Source organism: Schistocerca nitens, chromosome 11, assembly GCF_023898315.1.
Source record: "Schistocerca nitens isolate TAMUIC-IGC-003100 chromosome 11, iqSchNite1.1, whole genome shotgun sequence".
NCBI lineage: Eukaryota > Metazoa > Arthropoda > Insecta > Orthoptera > Acrididae > Schistocerca > Schistocerca nitens.
In genome coordinates this window covers 154,192,111-154,207,300 of record NC_064624.1, presented here as the reverse complement: position 1 = coordinate 154,207,300, position 15,190 = coordinate 154,192,111, and the positions used below count along the sequence as shown (strand labels likewise).

General features: G+C 40.6%; 1 protein-coding gene across 1 annotated transcript in view; it reads left to right on the top strand.

The window, feature by feature from the left end:
• Positions 1–15,190, top strand: part of LOC126212813 (something about silencing protein 10) — a 195,196-nt gene that overhangs the window by 13,593 nt on the left and 166,413 nt on the right. The gene's annotated exons all lie outside the window — the stretch shown is intronic.

The following is a 15,190-nucleotide window of genomic DNA, read 5'->3' as shown; positions in this document are numbered from 1 at the left end:
CTAACCTTACGACGTATCTTAGAAGAAAGATTAAGAAAAGGCAAACCTACATTTCTAGCATTTGTAGACTTAGAGAAAGCTTTTGACAATGTTGACTGGAATACTCTCTTTCACATTCTAAAGGTGGCAGGGGTAAAATACAGGGAGCGAAAGGCTATTTACAATTTGTACAGAAAACAGATGGCAGTTATAAGAGTCGAGGGGCATGACAGGGAAGCAGTGGTTGGGAAAGGAGTGAGACAGGGTTGTAGCCTCTCCCCGATGTTATTCAATCTGTATATTGAGCAAGCAGTAAAGGAAACAAAAGAAAAATTTGGAGTAGGTATTAAAATTCATGGAGAAGAAGTAAAAACTTTGAGGTTCGCCGATGACATTGTAATTCTGTCAGAGACAGCAAAGGACTTGGAAGAGCAGTTGAACGGAATGGACAGTGTCTTGAAAGGAGGATATAAGATGAACATCAACAAAAGCGAAACGAGGATAATGGAATGTAGACAAATTAAATCGGGTGATGCTGAGGGAATTAGATTAGGGAATGAGACACTTAAAGTAGTAAAGGAGTTTTGCTATTTAGGGAGTAAAATAACTGATGATGGTCGAAGTAGAGAGGATATAAAATGTAGACTGGCAATGGCAAGGAAATCGTTTCTGAAGAAGAGAAATTTGTTAACATCGAGTATAGATTTAAGTGTCAGGAAGTCGTTTCTGAAAGTATTTGTATGGAGTGTAGACATGTATGGAAGTGAAACATGGACGATAACTAGTACGGACAAGAAGAGAATAGAAGCTTTCGAAATGTGGTGCTACAGAAGAATGCTGAAGATAAGGTGGGTAGATCACGTAACTAATGAGGAGGTATTGAATAGGATTGGGGAGAAGAGAAGTTTGTGGCACAACTTGACTAGAAGAAGGGATTGGTTGGTAGGACATGTTTTGAGGCATCAAGGGATCACAAATTTAGCATTGGAGGGCAGCGTGGTGAGTAAAAATCGTAGAGGGAGACCAAGAGATGAATACACTAAGCAGATTCAGAAGGATGTAGGTTGCAGTAGGTACTGGGAGATGAAGAAGCTTGCACAGGATAGAGTAGCATGGAGAGCTGCATCAAACCAGTCTCAGGACTGAAGACCACAACACAACATCACAATTAAATTTTCATCTCCTGTAACTATCTGAATAATTTCTTTTATCTCATTACACATTTCTTCAATCCCTTTGTCATCTGCAGAGCTAGTTGGCCTGTAAACTTATAATACATTGGTGAGTGTCGGCTTTGTGTCTATTTTGGCTGCACCAATGCTTTCACTATACTGTTCATAGTAGCTTACTCGCATTCATATTTTCTTATTTATTATTAAACCTACTCCTGCAGTACCGCTATTTGATTTCGTATTTATAACCCTGTATTCACCTGACCAGAAGTCCTGTTTCTCCTGCCATTCAACTTCGCTAACTCGCACTATATTTAACTTCAGCCTATCCATTTCTCTTTTTAAAGTTTTTAACCTACCCGCATAATTAAGGGCTCTAACACTCCACTCTCCGATCTGTAGAATGCCAGTTTTGTTTCCCCTGGTAATGTCATCCTGCCGAGTGGCCCCATAAGGATGTCCGACGGTGTCCTGTACGTGCTCGATTGGATATGGTTCTGGTGATCGAGCAGGTTAAGGCAACATACGAGGGCAGATCAGATATAAATGGGATTTTATTTTTTATTTAAATTCGTTTATTGAGAAACTCGAGGTGATTATAATTTATTTTTCCACATAGTCTCCTGCTTTGGAAATACTTTTGTCTCAGCGTATGGGCAGCTTTTTGATGCCCTCGTCATAACAAGAACTGAGTTGTGTCACCAGCCAGTTGCGCACGAAGCCTTCGGCGCTCTCGTCATCTTCAAATCGTCACCCTCCTAGAGCTTCTTGAAACGGTCCAAAAAAATGGAAATCGCAGGATGATAAGTCCGGGCTGTAAAGAGGATGATCGAGTGTAGTCCAGTGCTTTTCGTGCAGCCTGGAGACAGTTAGTGGTGCAGTATGTGGTCGCGCATTGTCGTGGAGGAGGATGACCTGTCGAATCGATTGGTCTCGTCTTTTGCGGCGGTATGCAACTCTCACCTTGTACAACAGTTTCCAGTAGCAAGCAGCACTGATTGTTCGTTGCTTGTGCAAAAAATCAATCAGCGAAATGCCTCGCTGATCAAAAAAAAATGATTGAAAGAACCTTGCCAGTTGGCAATCAAGTCTTGGCTTTCACTGGTGCTGCCTCCTCTTTCCTCCGCCACTCCTTACCGACTCGTTTGGATTCTGGAGTGTAGTGGTGAACCCACATTTTGTCGCAGGTGACGATCAGACTCAAAAAAAGGGTCACCTTCTTCCACAAACCTTACTGTAAGCCTCTGACAGACCTCCAAACATCTCAAGTTCAGATTTTTGGTCAAAAGTTTAGGGCCCACCTGGAACACACTTTACGGAACTGTAGGTTGTTCGTGATGATTGCTTGACAGCTCCCACAACTGATTCCAACTTTTTGTGTAATTTCCAATGCTCTCACCAGTGAATCGTCATCAATAATATCTTTAACTGCACGAATGTTTTTGTCCGTAATGCTGGTCCAAGAATGGTGATCGTGTTGCTGATTTTCCACATGTTCTTGTCCTTCCTTGAACTTTTTATGCCAGGCAAACACACGTGTCCTTGATAATGTCTTATCACCGAACTGTGCAGTCAGTCTTTGGAAAATTTCTACCACTGTAATTCATTCACAAGCAAGAAATTTGATAATTATAAGTTAAACAATGGAGGGGTGCACCTGTTGCTCAGACATCGTGAGCGTTACTGACGAAATGGTGGGAAATATCTAACAGCACACTCTGCTCACTTCTAACAGTCCCGCCTAAGCGTAGCAGAAGCGTGGGGCCAGTCCTACCAACTGTTGATGTTCAGGAACAAAAATTCCATTTATATTCGATCCCATCTCATATCAACACACTGTAGAGCAGGGCCGACCAAACGCTGCACAGTGTGCAGACGTGCGGAAGTGCTGCACATGTGCGACAGCGACATCTGTTATTAGACATGTGTCCTAAATGAACGGCGGCGGCTCCACTCCCCTGTTTCTGTGGTACAAGCAAGAGCGCAACATACCCAGTCTCGTTTACCCCTGGTAACCGTAACCTTAACAGAGAAGTACTGAGAAATTGCAGGTACTGTGAAAAAGCAAAGGACATGAGATCTATGTTCTCAGTCGTTTAAAAATGACTGGGAACTACAATTCTTTTTTGTAGCCATTGGTGAAAACTCACAGTGTTTGCTATGCCGCCGAATAATAGGCGGCCAGCGTACGTTTTCAATTGAAAGACACTACAATACATATCACAAAGACGAGTGTAGTGTACTCAACAGTAAAGAACGGCAAGCAAAATTAAATGTCCTTAAGAAAATGGATGAGACACATCAACTCGATTATCATTTCTCATGACCAGTGATAAACGTATTTGGATTTATTACTTTCATAATTAAAAATTATTGTTTACTAACTGTGCATTAGTGCCTCATTCTGCTCCATGTTACATTATTATCAGGAAAGTTAGTCATTAAACCGATTGTTCCAATGTATACTTACATTTAGGGTTTTTTTTTTAATGTGTGAAGGGCTACGCTCAGTTGAAGTCGATAAAACGTAACATTCATCTAATTGTCGGTTATTATGCAAATTTCAGACGGAGCTGATGAAAGATGTAGCAATAATGGTATTGAAATAACAGGTGATCATCGAGAGGTCTGCGGTTATCATTCTGTTCAGAAGTCAGTGAGACAGAAATTATGTGGGTGTAACTGAGGGCACAGAGAATTAGTTATAGGAAACCTTGCATTAGTTTAATGTTATTTGAAATCATGAATAAGGTTCGTTGGAAGTCGCCAAGTGCTCTCTTTCTTAAATACTAGATCAAAAACATTACTCGTATTTACGTGCCGTCAGTCAAGCTGCCTTAATAAAAACCCACGGTTGTTAACTGTATTACTTGTCTTACTGGGTTAAACTGTTAACATAAAAGTAGACGTCTCAATGAGTAGACTGTGGCGGTATTTTAAATGTTTAATGTGCAAAATACCTTCCCACGGTTGGCTTGCAAGCTGTGGAAAGAGCACTAGAATGCACCGGTACAGAGTATCCCAGCAAGTGGATAAAGAGACATCTGTGGGTAGGAACATGCACTACATGAACACTGACGGCTGCGGCGTGCACGCTGTGACCCGGAAGTTGCACACGTGCAGGAGCACCGCACGCGTGCAGAATTTCTGGCCGGCCCTGCTGTAGAGCATGTTGAGTTACAACAGTGGTATGTGGGCAAGCATTATCCTATTGGAAAACACCCCCAGGAATGCCGTTCGTGAACGGCACCACAACAGTCCACTCTTTCCGACTGTATTTTCTCGTGACCGTCTCTGCTAGCAGTCGTGTACAGTGGCTACAATGCTGCCAAGTCTTTCTGCAGTATTGCAGAAGGAATGTCCACTTCTCGTAACACTATTGCACGGCCTCGTACAAACCCAGTAGGTGTTGATAGTGGTGTCTTTTTTGCCTTAAAAGCATTCTTGACTAACATCAACTCACCACACACAGTCTCAAAGGTAACTAATGCTCACAACTGTTACAGTTGGTATTTAAAGCAAACCTGATTTGTATCCTCATAGTGGCACTACTAGTGCCACTCTTATGGGAATGACGTGAAATTTGAATAGATACCATCTTTCAGTTGTAGAAACACATGTACCGACTTTCGTTTATGTCACACAACTCCTTCTCGGTGCTGCAATTTTTTTTCTTTCAGTGTATTTGAAAGAGAAAGAAGCCAGATATCAGCTGCAGAAATGACCTCCCGAATGTACAGCTTTTAAGCCGGTTGCTCGTCATTTGCTCTGCCGCACAACAGCTGTGTATTGCCTGGACGCAAAGTACTGTACGTAGTGCCAAAACAGCCCTCTTCTTCCCGAGATGTTGAAGGCGTAGGAAGAGGAGGGGGAAGAGGAGGACATATCTGCCCAACACGTTTGTAAATCTTGTCGAGAACACACGTTACTCTGTGTGAATCCTGCTGGATTTCTGGAATGGGGTCACTGTGGCGAGGCTTGTAGGTGGAAGTATCTGACAGCAGGTGGAGTCCTTGTGGCAGGTAATCCTTGCAGTTTACCTTACAGCTACAAACCTCGCCACACTGACCCTATTCCAGAAATCCAGGAGGATCTCCAGTCAGTATTCAAATCCTTAGGCCCATCGCAGAACCTCTCCCCGGAATCCGTCTCTTTACTCGACCCTACCACTCCCCGCACTCCTACCTTCTACGTGCTTCGTCAAGTCTATAAACCTAATTACCTAAGATGCCCCATTGTGTTACAGTGCCCCCACCGAGAGAATCTCTGCTCTTGTAGACCAACACATTCAACCTATTACCCAGAACCTACCCTCCTATATAAAAGATACCAACCGTACCTCCACCGACTCTCCACTGTTCCTGTCCCTTTACCACACGGTGCCTTGCTTATCACTATTGGTGCCACCGCCCTTTACACTGACATTCCTAATGCCCGTGGCCTTATGCTACTGAATACTACGTTTCCCAATGCCCATTAGATTCCAAACCGACAACCTCCTTCCTAGTCACCATGGCCAACTATATCCTCACCCACAATTATTTCTCCTTTGAAGGCATTACCTATAAAAAACTCTGGCATACGGCTGTCGGCACCTGCACGGCACCGTCCTATGCCAACCTATTTGTGGGCCATCTAGAGGAATCCTTGCTAAAAACCTAGAATCCTAAACCCCTCACCCAGTTCACATTCGTCGATGACACCTTTGTGATTTGGATTGAGGGTGAGGACACCCTACCCGTATTACTCCAGAGGCTCAACAACTTCTCTCACCTGGTCCTACTCAACCCAAGAAGCCACCTTCCTAGATGTTGACCTCCACCTCAGAGATGGCTACATCAGTACCTCCGTCCATATCAAACCTACTAACCACCGGCAATACCTCAATTTAGAGCGCTGCCACCTGTTCCATACAAAGAAGTCCCTTCCGTACAGCCTAGCCACCCGCGGTCGTCGCATCTGCAATGACGAGCGTTCCCTCTCAAAATATACCGAAGGTCTCACCGGAGCCTTCACAGACCGTGATTTTCCTCCCAACCTTGTACAAAAACAAATCTCGTGTGCCTTATCTTTCCAGTCACCCACCACCTCCCAAAGTCCCAGCATCTGGCCACAGAGGAGCATTCCACTCGTAACTCAGTACCACCCAGGACTGGAACAACTGAATTACATTCTCTGCCAGGGTTTCGAGTACCTCTTGTTGTGCCCTGAAATGAGAAATGTCCTGCCCACTATCTTTCCCACCCCTCCTACTGTATTCTGCCATCCACCGAACCTACACAATATACTCGTCCATCCTTACATAACCCCTGCTTCCAACCCCTTACCTCAAAGCTCATACCCCTGTAATAGACCTAGATGCAATACTTGTCCCGTACATCCTCCCACCACCACCTACTCCAGTCCGGTCACTAACATCACCTATCCCATCAAAGGCAGGGCTACCTGTGAAACCAGTCATGTGATTTACAAACTAAGTTGCAACCACTGTGCTGAATTCTATTTAAGCATGCCAACCAACAAATTGTCTGTCCGCATGAATGGTCACTGACAAACTGTAGCCAAGAAACAAGTGGCCCACCTTTTGCTGAACATGCTACCAAACATGATACCCTTCATTTCAATGACTGCTTCACAGCCTGTGCCATATGGGTCCTTCCCACCAACAGCAGTTTTTCTGAATTGCGCGGGTGGGAACTTGCCCTGCAATATATGCTACATTCCTGTTGTCTTCCTGGCCTAAACCTTCATTAGTCACTGTCTTCACACATCCAGCCCCTTCCCTGTTCCCATTTCGGCACTACACAGCTGTCATTTTACCACCACACCCAGTCTTTTTATTTCTCTCCTTTTCCGCTCCCCTCCGACCCCCACCATACTATCACTCCCCCTCCCTGCTTCAGTCTTCTCCTCCCCCCCACCCCCCCCCCCTCCCCCCTCCCAGTCATCACTCCCATCGTGCATTGGTGCTGCTGCTTGCAGTGTGGTTTCAGTTGCCTGAGACTGCAGTCGTGTGTGTGTGTGTGTGTGTGTGTGGTCTATTGTTGGTGAAGGCCTTAATGGCTGCAAGCTTTATTTGTGACAGTCCTTTTGTTGTGCCTATCTGCAACTCAGCATCTCCGCTGTACAGTGAGTAGCAACTTTCCTTTTCGTAACCTAATTAACGATTTTTGATTTGCAATTTAATTGTGCCAATCATGTTGAAGAACAGCCCATCTCCTGCAGATGTGCTGACTTTAACATTGTAAGTTTTGAAGTCCAAAGAAAATAACAGATACTTCTTTAATGACAGACACATTTGTTTCATTCATTTATAATGTATTTTAGTATTGCAAGATAAAAATGTTCAAAGCAAAAAGATCTTTGACATCAGCTGCAGGTTAGAAGCTGTGCATCTTAACACAGTTATCAAAGCATGTTACCATGTGAAAACAGTATTTCGCAAACCTAGTACTTCACTGTATAGTACTTCGTGCTCTGACATTAAGTGGCTGCAGGTGGGCGGAGCAAGTGCCAGCTTGTGCACGCATATGTATAAAAGCTGTACATTGAGAGAGTTACAACTCCGTACTATCAGAAATATGATGATGATGATGATGATGATGATGTTTGCTTTGTGGAGCGCTCAACTACACGGCTATCAGCACCCGTACAAATTCCCAAACTTTGCTCAATCCAATCTCACCACATGCATGAATGATGATGAAATGTTGAGGACAACACAAACACCCAGTCATCTCAAGGCAGGTGAAAATCCCTGACCCCGCCGGGAATCGACCCCGGGACCCCGTGTTCGGGAAGTGAGAACGCGACTGCGAGACCACGAGCTGCGGGCATCAGAATTGTGGCCCAAATTTTCACACGGGATCAGTTTCTGCAGCTGATGTCCTGCAGGTGCGCTTTTTTCTTCTTGAAATATAAGATCAAGGTGGTGATGTTTCCTTGCGAGTTGTTTTTAACCCTTAACTCACACGAGTGGTCTCTCAGACCACCCAAAAGCTATCGAAATTGGTCTTCGATGTCAGTTCTGGTAGAATGCTTCTATACCTAACGTATCCTCCTTACATCACCAACTCTACAATGTTGTGTCATTGGTTGCATTATTGTCTTTTTCTTTTGTTACTGATACACATTAGGGTCTCCTAGAGTGCGCCTCGTCAACTATGTAACAGTTTTCTTCAGCACGGTACAAAATATGTTTACAGGAATGTGTCAGTTTTAACAATCCTAAGTTTGGTGACATTGTTAGTCAGTTGTTGGAGGAATTATCAGCGATATAGATAAAAAAATTACTTCTGTAGCGCACACTTTTATCAGTAAAAATATTTTAGAACTGTGGTGGATTTATTTACCATGAAAATGTTGCAGAACAGCTGTGGATGTCCCACAAATAAAAATTTATGTTCTTCACATATATTGGAGCTGTGGAACACTGTTTATAAAAATGCTGTAGTCTCGTATTCATCAGCAGTTTTGTGCTATGTTAGCAGTGCCTTTCATGGTCCATCACTTCCTTCTTAATTGTGCAGTAACCTCTCTTTTATCTCTTCTCTGGCACCTACTCTTCTGAGCCCCTCCTACTTCCTTAATATATGTCCTACCTAATTTCTTTTCCTTTTTTGTATTAAATTCAGCAATTGTTTGCTCTTCCACTCTTCTCAGTACCCCCTCATTTTTACCCTATCCATCAAACTTATTCTTTCCGTCCTCACTACGTTCACATATCCAAATCCCTTGTTCTATCTTCCTCCCTTGCTGTCCGTGTTTCAGCACCAATCAGATTCTTTTCCTCCAATCTTTGCTTGTATTACCACACACACCTCTCATTTTCTTACAAAATGCCCCTTTTGCCATTACTACCCTGCTATTAATTTATGTGCTGCACTTGCAGTGGCTTTCTGTTCTACATCCTAGTTACTTAATTGCACATTTATTTATTTATTCGTCCATAGACCATTTGCTACAATAGTATTTACATGTCATAAACAGACAGAAATATCATACATCAGAATAGAATAGGATAAGATGTGGATAGGGCAGGAAATTGGCCATGGCCTAATTGAAGAAACCGTCCCAGTTTGGGTGGCCAGACAGGGAACGAACCCCAGTCCATCCGAATGCAAGCTCAGTACATTAAAACTGGAGTAGCCACCTCGGTCAGTATGTGATTGGAAGGGGAATAACAAAATACATTTTCTACATTGTGAGTGCAACATGCACAGTAAGTAAATAAATGAAAAGAAATTTTGAAATAAAAACAGTACGTAAAAAGTGAAAACGCATCAACAAATTATGTGACACTGCAAAAAAGTACAAAATGCACAGTAAGTCAATTAATGATGTGGATAAATTGTGAAATTTTGATTGAAAACAACTCAGAAAATGAAACACAAGAGCACATTATTTAGCACTGCTTAAAGGTATGAAGCACGAGCACACGAAAACCTGCCAAATGTTTCTTCATTTACCATTGTCCTTCCCTTTATCTCCTTGTAATCACTTTTGTTTTCTTTGTAGTGACTTTCAGTCTGCAGCTTTTTCCTTTAGCTTCATTGACCTCCACTAATTCCTGCAACTTATTTCCAGCAGTTGCTGCAAAGACCAGATGAGCTACAGACCACAGTCACCATGTTCTCTTTCCACCATTGTTCCCACTTTATCATCTAGTGGGCAGGGCTTAATCGTCTTCTCTAAGGGTATGTCCACATGATGCCTGTGCCCAAACGCATACCCACGGGAACAAAAGCACACACACAAAAATTATTGGATAGAACATACCAGGTGTACCGGTATGAAATGAGCGTTAAGATAGAAATGTGTTGATAGGGAACATTTGTTGTGAACAAGCCTTTTTTTTTTTTTTTTGGTATGACATCTGTCAAAGATATTTAGATACATCAAGTCATGGAACAAACAATGTTTCAACAATGTCGAATTTTGTACCAGAAAGTGATGATTTTTTTACTGAAAGCATTAATTTTTTGTTTTCATTTGAAAAAAAGTACTGCAGAGTTGCATCAAATGCTTGTTGAGGCATATGGTGATCATGCTCTATCAGAAGCAACATGCAAAAGATGGTTTCAACAGTTCAGAAATAATGATTTTGATGTAAGAAATGAAGAACGTGGAAGACCACCAAAAAAGTTCAAAGATGCCGAATTGCAAGTAATATTGGATGAAGATGATACTTTGAGTGAAAAGCAAATCGCAGCAATGCTATAAATGTTGCACAACAGACAATTTCTGACTGTTTGAAAGCTATGGGAAAGATCCAAAAGTGTGGAAAATGGGTGCCACATGAATTGAATGAAAGACAGATGGAAAACCGAAAAACCATTTGTCAAATTTTGCTTCAAAGACATGAAAGAAAATCAGTTTTGCATCGAATTGTTACTGGTGATGAAAAATGGATTTATTTTAAGAATCCTAAACAGGAAAAATCATGGGTTAATCCGGGACAACCAACATCGACTGCAAAACCAGATCGATTCGGCAAGAAGACAATGCTCTGTGTTTGGTGGGATCAGAAAGGTGTGGTGTATCATGAGCTTCTAAAACCTGATGAAACTGTGAATACTAATTGCTACAGACAACAAATGATCAATTTGAACTATGTATTGATCGAAAAAAGACCAGAATGGACCAGAAGACATGGCAGAGTAATTTTTTTGCACGACAATTCACCTGCACACAAAGCAAAACTGTTTCAGGATACAATCAAAACACTTGGCTGGGAGCTGCTACCCCACCCGCCGTATTCACCAGATCTGGCCCCTTCCGACTATCATTTGTTTTCATCAATGGGACACGCATTGGCTGAGGAACACTTCGATTCCTACAAAGAAGTCAAAAATTGGGTTTCTGATTGGCTTGCTTCAAAAGACGAACATTTCTATTGGTGTGGTGTCCACAAGTTGCCAGAAAGGTGGTCAAAATGTATAGAAAGCAATGGTCAGTACTTTGAATAAAATGTTTTTACATTTCAATTCAAAATTAGTGTTTCATTTTCACAAAAAAAAGCTCATTTCATACCGGTACACCTGGTTAGCTTGTGTGTGCATGCTATCGTGTTCACAAACTGCCTCATTGTTTGAGCAGTCGACTGCCATCTGTGTTGTTCGTCAGTTTGTGCTGCATTTGTAGTTGAGGTGACAGAAAACAGAAACAGGGGTATCTATAGATAATACAGTATCCAAACAACAAAAGCATAGTACTGTGAGATATACGAAATGACAACAGTGATTATTAGTTTATGCAGTTCATAATAGCATCACAGAAAGATTTTGATTTTGTGCTTCTGAAACTTAGTTTTTGTATCTGAAGGCAGGGTATTGTTATGCTTAATGCAATTTCTGCAGTGTGAAGTCTGGTCCCGACATTGCATTATTTGTCAACCAGTGACTCAACCAGTTTGAGCTATTTACTTTGTGTTTGAAAACAGAACACTTCAGTGATTATGCCTGAAACTGTGAAGTACTGAGGTGATGTTATTAGTAATTATATGGAAGGTACTTAGTTTTCATTACATAGTTTTCACTTTATTTTATAAAACAAATTGTTTGTGCAATTTCCTCAAGGAAGGTGATACATAAACACCCTCCCATGCAACAAAACCAAAAATGTCATAAACCCCAGAACCACTACAACATGTGTGTTTTTTTTGTTTTTATTATTATTATTATTATTATTATTATTATTTTCAAATTTGTATCTGCATTCTCAGTGTTTTCCATTTCACTTTCTAGTAGATTGTTGAAGTGCTCCAGCTATCCATCGTTTTGAGTTGTTGAGATGTGTGAGTTCATAATTTTTGTGCTGTTAAGTCACCAGATCATAAATATTCGCCCCAACAGTTTTCACTTTTACACACACACATCTTTCATAAATTTGTCGGCTTCAGATCCAATTTACTGCGTTATTTACAGTGCTGTGAATGGAGACTTTTTATCTGCTCTATCTTTGTAAGTAGGCTTCCTAGGGATAGTTTGTATCTTATCTTGAAGTGTCTGCCAGTTCAGTTTCTTTAGTATCTCTTTGACACTCTCCCAAAGGTCAAAGAAACCTTTGACCATTCATGCCGCCCTTTGCTGTATGCATTCGATATCCCCTCTTAGTCCCGTTTGGTACAAGTACCATACACTTGAACAATATTCCAAGATGGGTCACACAAACGTTTTGTAAATGCTCTCCTATGTAGACACAGCATTTTTCCAATATACTACCAACGAGTTGTAGTCTGCATTGCTTATGAGTGAACATATGTGCATATTCTGTCATATATCGTCACAGATTAATACACCCAGATATTTGTACGAGTTGACATTCTTGAATTGTGGCTCATTGATGTTGTCATCATAGGATACTACGTATTGTGAAGTGCAAAATTTTGCCATTTTGAACATTTAAAGGAAATTGCCATCTTTGCACAACATTGAAATCTTACCGAAATCAGATTGAATATTTGTGTAGCTTTTTCCAGGTGGTTAAGTTTCATAAAAGGAAACTGCATAATATATGTCTGTATTAATAATAAAACTGTAAAACCATTATGTTTGTCTGTCTGAACACGCAAATCTCCAAAACCGCTAGGTGTATTTTCATGGGTTTCCACAGCTAACTTGGGGCAAAATATAACCTTTATGTCATCAAAACTGGACCACAAAAGAAAAGTTATTCTAATTTAAACATTTATTCAAAACTGCTAGCTCAACTTAGTCATTTGAATTTTTAATCATCATGGTGTTTACACCAAAGAACCAATAGATGGCGCTGTTAGTTTCGTAATGCACCAAAGAACCAATACATGGCACTGTTAGGTTTTTTAACTCAGCAGCAGATGTAGTTTTGGCAGTTTATGTCAGTGACAGAATTCAGTGCCGCAATCTTATCTGTACGAATGCAAACTAACAGCGTGACTAGGATATACAAATTTACTGATTCCACTTTGTGTATTAAAAACTTAATGATATTGGTTTGCCTCTATTGATGGATTTTATTTATGTTTGACATATTTCCTATTAAAGTTTTTTTTACCACAATGACAGAAGTGTTTCTGTAAGTTTAAATCAGTGACTAAATTAAGCTATGCATCTTATCTTTATGACTATAAACTAACATTGAATTTACTTGGCTGGGATGTACGGATTTACCGATTTTGCTATGTGTACTACGTACTTAATTACATTGCTTCATTTCTTTCAGTAGGTTTTATATATATTCTCTTTTAGGAAAAATAGATTTATTAAGCTTGCTTTGTGATTTGGGTGCCAACTCATTACATTTTTATTTTGTTTTGTTTTATTATTATTATTATTAACTTGATTGGCCACAATGGACCATTTGAGTCATTCCATATTCACTTTCTCTTTGAAGACTAGACTACTTGCTTCTTGCACACAGCCCATTACTTTTTCATTCGTTCCGAACGCAATTTTTTTTATCACGTCTCAAATCTCTACTGGTCTTCTGTGCACCATTTCTGCTGAAAATTTATGATTCGTAAGTAGAGTGTTAATTTTATTTTTGTTCTCTGCATCAGTAATTGTGAGTCCGACTGCTTCAAGATCTTGCTGAATTTCTTTGACCCACTGTCCTCCTGTCTTCTTCCTGAGACTTCAAATCACTATTTGTTTTAAAATTCTGTTGTCAGGCAGTCGTAAGACATGAAAGAAATACGAGATTCTTTTCTTCTTCGTTGTGCTGGTGATTGGGTCAATCTCACGATATACAGTTTCACTGGGGAGGATTTTCCAGATTCCATCAATGTAGTAGTTTTTATTGAAGCATGTTCTGATAATTCTTTGTTCAGTCTTGACAAGCTGATTGGTACTTCTTTCTTTTTTAATTTGGAACAGAGTTTCACAAGCATAAGTTGCTTCCAGCAGAGTTACAGTTTTGTAATGTTGGATCTTAGTGTCTATTGACAGGAATTTCTTATTATATGTTGACCATGTTAGAAACTGTGCTTTTTCCATTTTGTTGGTTCTGTTTATTCATGTTGCTTTCTTATCCCTAGTTATGCAAAATAATTTCTCCACGATATATGTATTGTAGAACTATGTTAATTGCTTGATCATTTATGAAGATTTTATCTATGCAAAGAGTTTTCATGGGCATGATTTCAGTTTTCTCAAAGGATATTTGTAATCCTATTTTTGAAGCAATTTTCTGGAGACTTTTGATCTGAGCACAAACTTCTTCCATGTCATTTTGTGAACAAAAATTCCTAGAAAACAAGTCGTTCTGATTACACCAGAATGGCTCAGAGACTGATGACTACATGGTCTCAAAAATCCAATGAAAATTGTGAGGTGAGACTTACTACTGTTTGAGAACATCGGGGTGTAGTTTGCTCTATGGAAAGTACTTCTGAAAGTGACATAACTCTGTTTGAGAGTGTCGTGCATTATATCACTCCTCCGAACCCTTAACTCAAAGAGGCTTAAATTTACTTCCCTCCAAAGCAACATCATGGAAACTGAAATTTTAATGGGAAGAGGCACAGGTGAGCAAGTTTTCATATGTCAAATTACACTTATTCCTAACAATTTACCATTTCACTTTAAATGTATACAGTTTCCAGTGAGCCTGTATTATGCTGAGGCCAGAAACAAAGCACACAGCCAGACTCTGCATTGTTTACGTGGACCTTAGTGTCAGACATTTTCACACAGCCAGCTCTATGTGACACACTGTTAGTGAAGCAAACAAGCTCTTCGTTCATATCCCCAATTGTACTACTTCAGATGTTGTATACAAAGAAGCTTATAAGTAAAAAGCTGGTCTGCAATAATTCTAAGGAGCTCTTTAATGTACAGCACGAAGAGCATGTGTCACAGGACATTTTCCTGGAGCACACCCAAAGTTACTTCTATATCTGTTGACGATTTCTCCATCTGAGATAACGTGCTGTCCCCTTCCCGCCAATAAATCTTCAACCTGTTCACAAATTTCGTTTGCTAATCCATACGATCATACTGCCATAAATGTAAGTGAGAAAGTGAGTCAAATGCTGATCAGTATGGATACCAAGACATAGT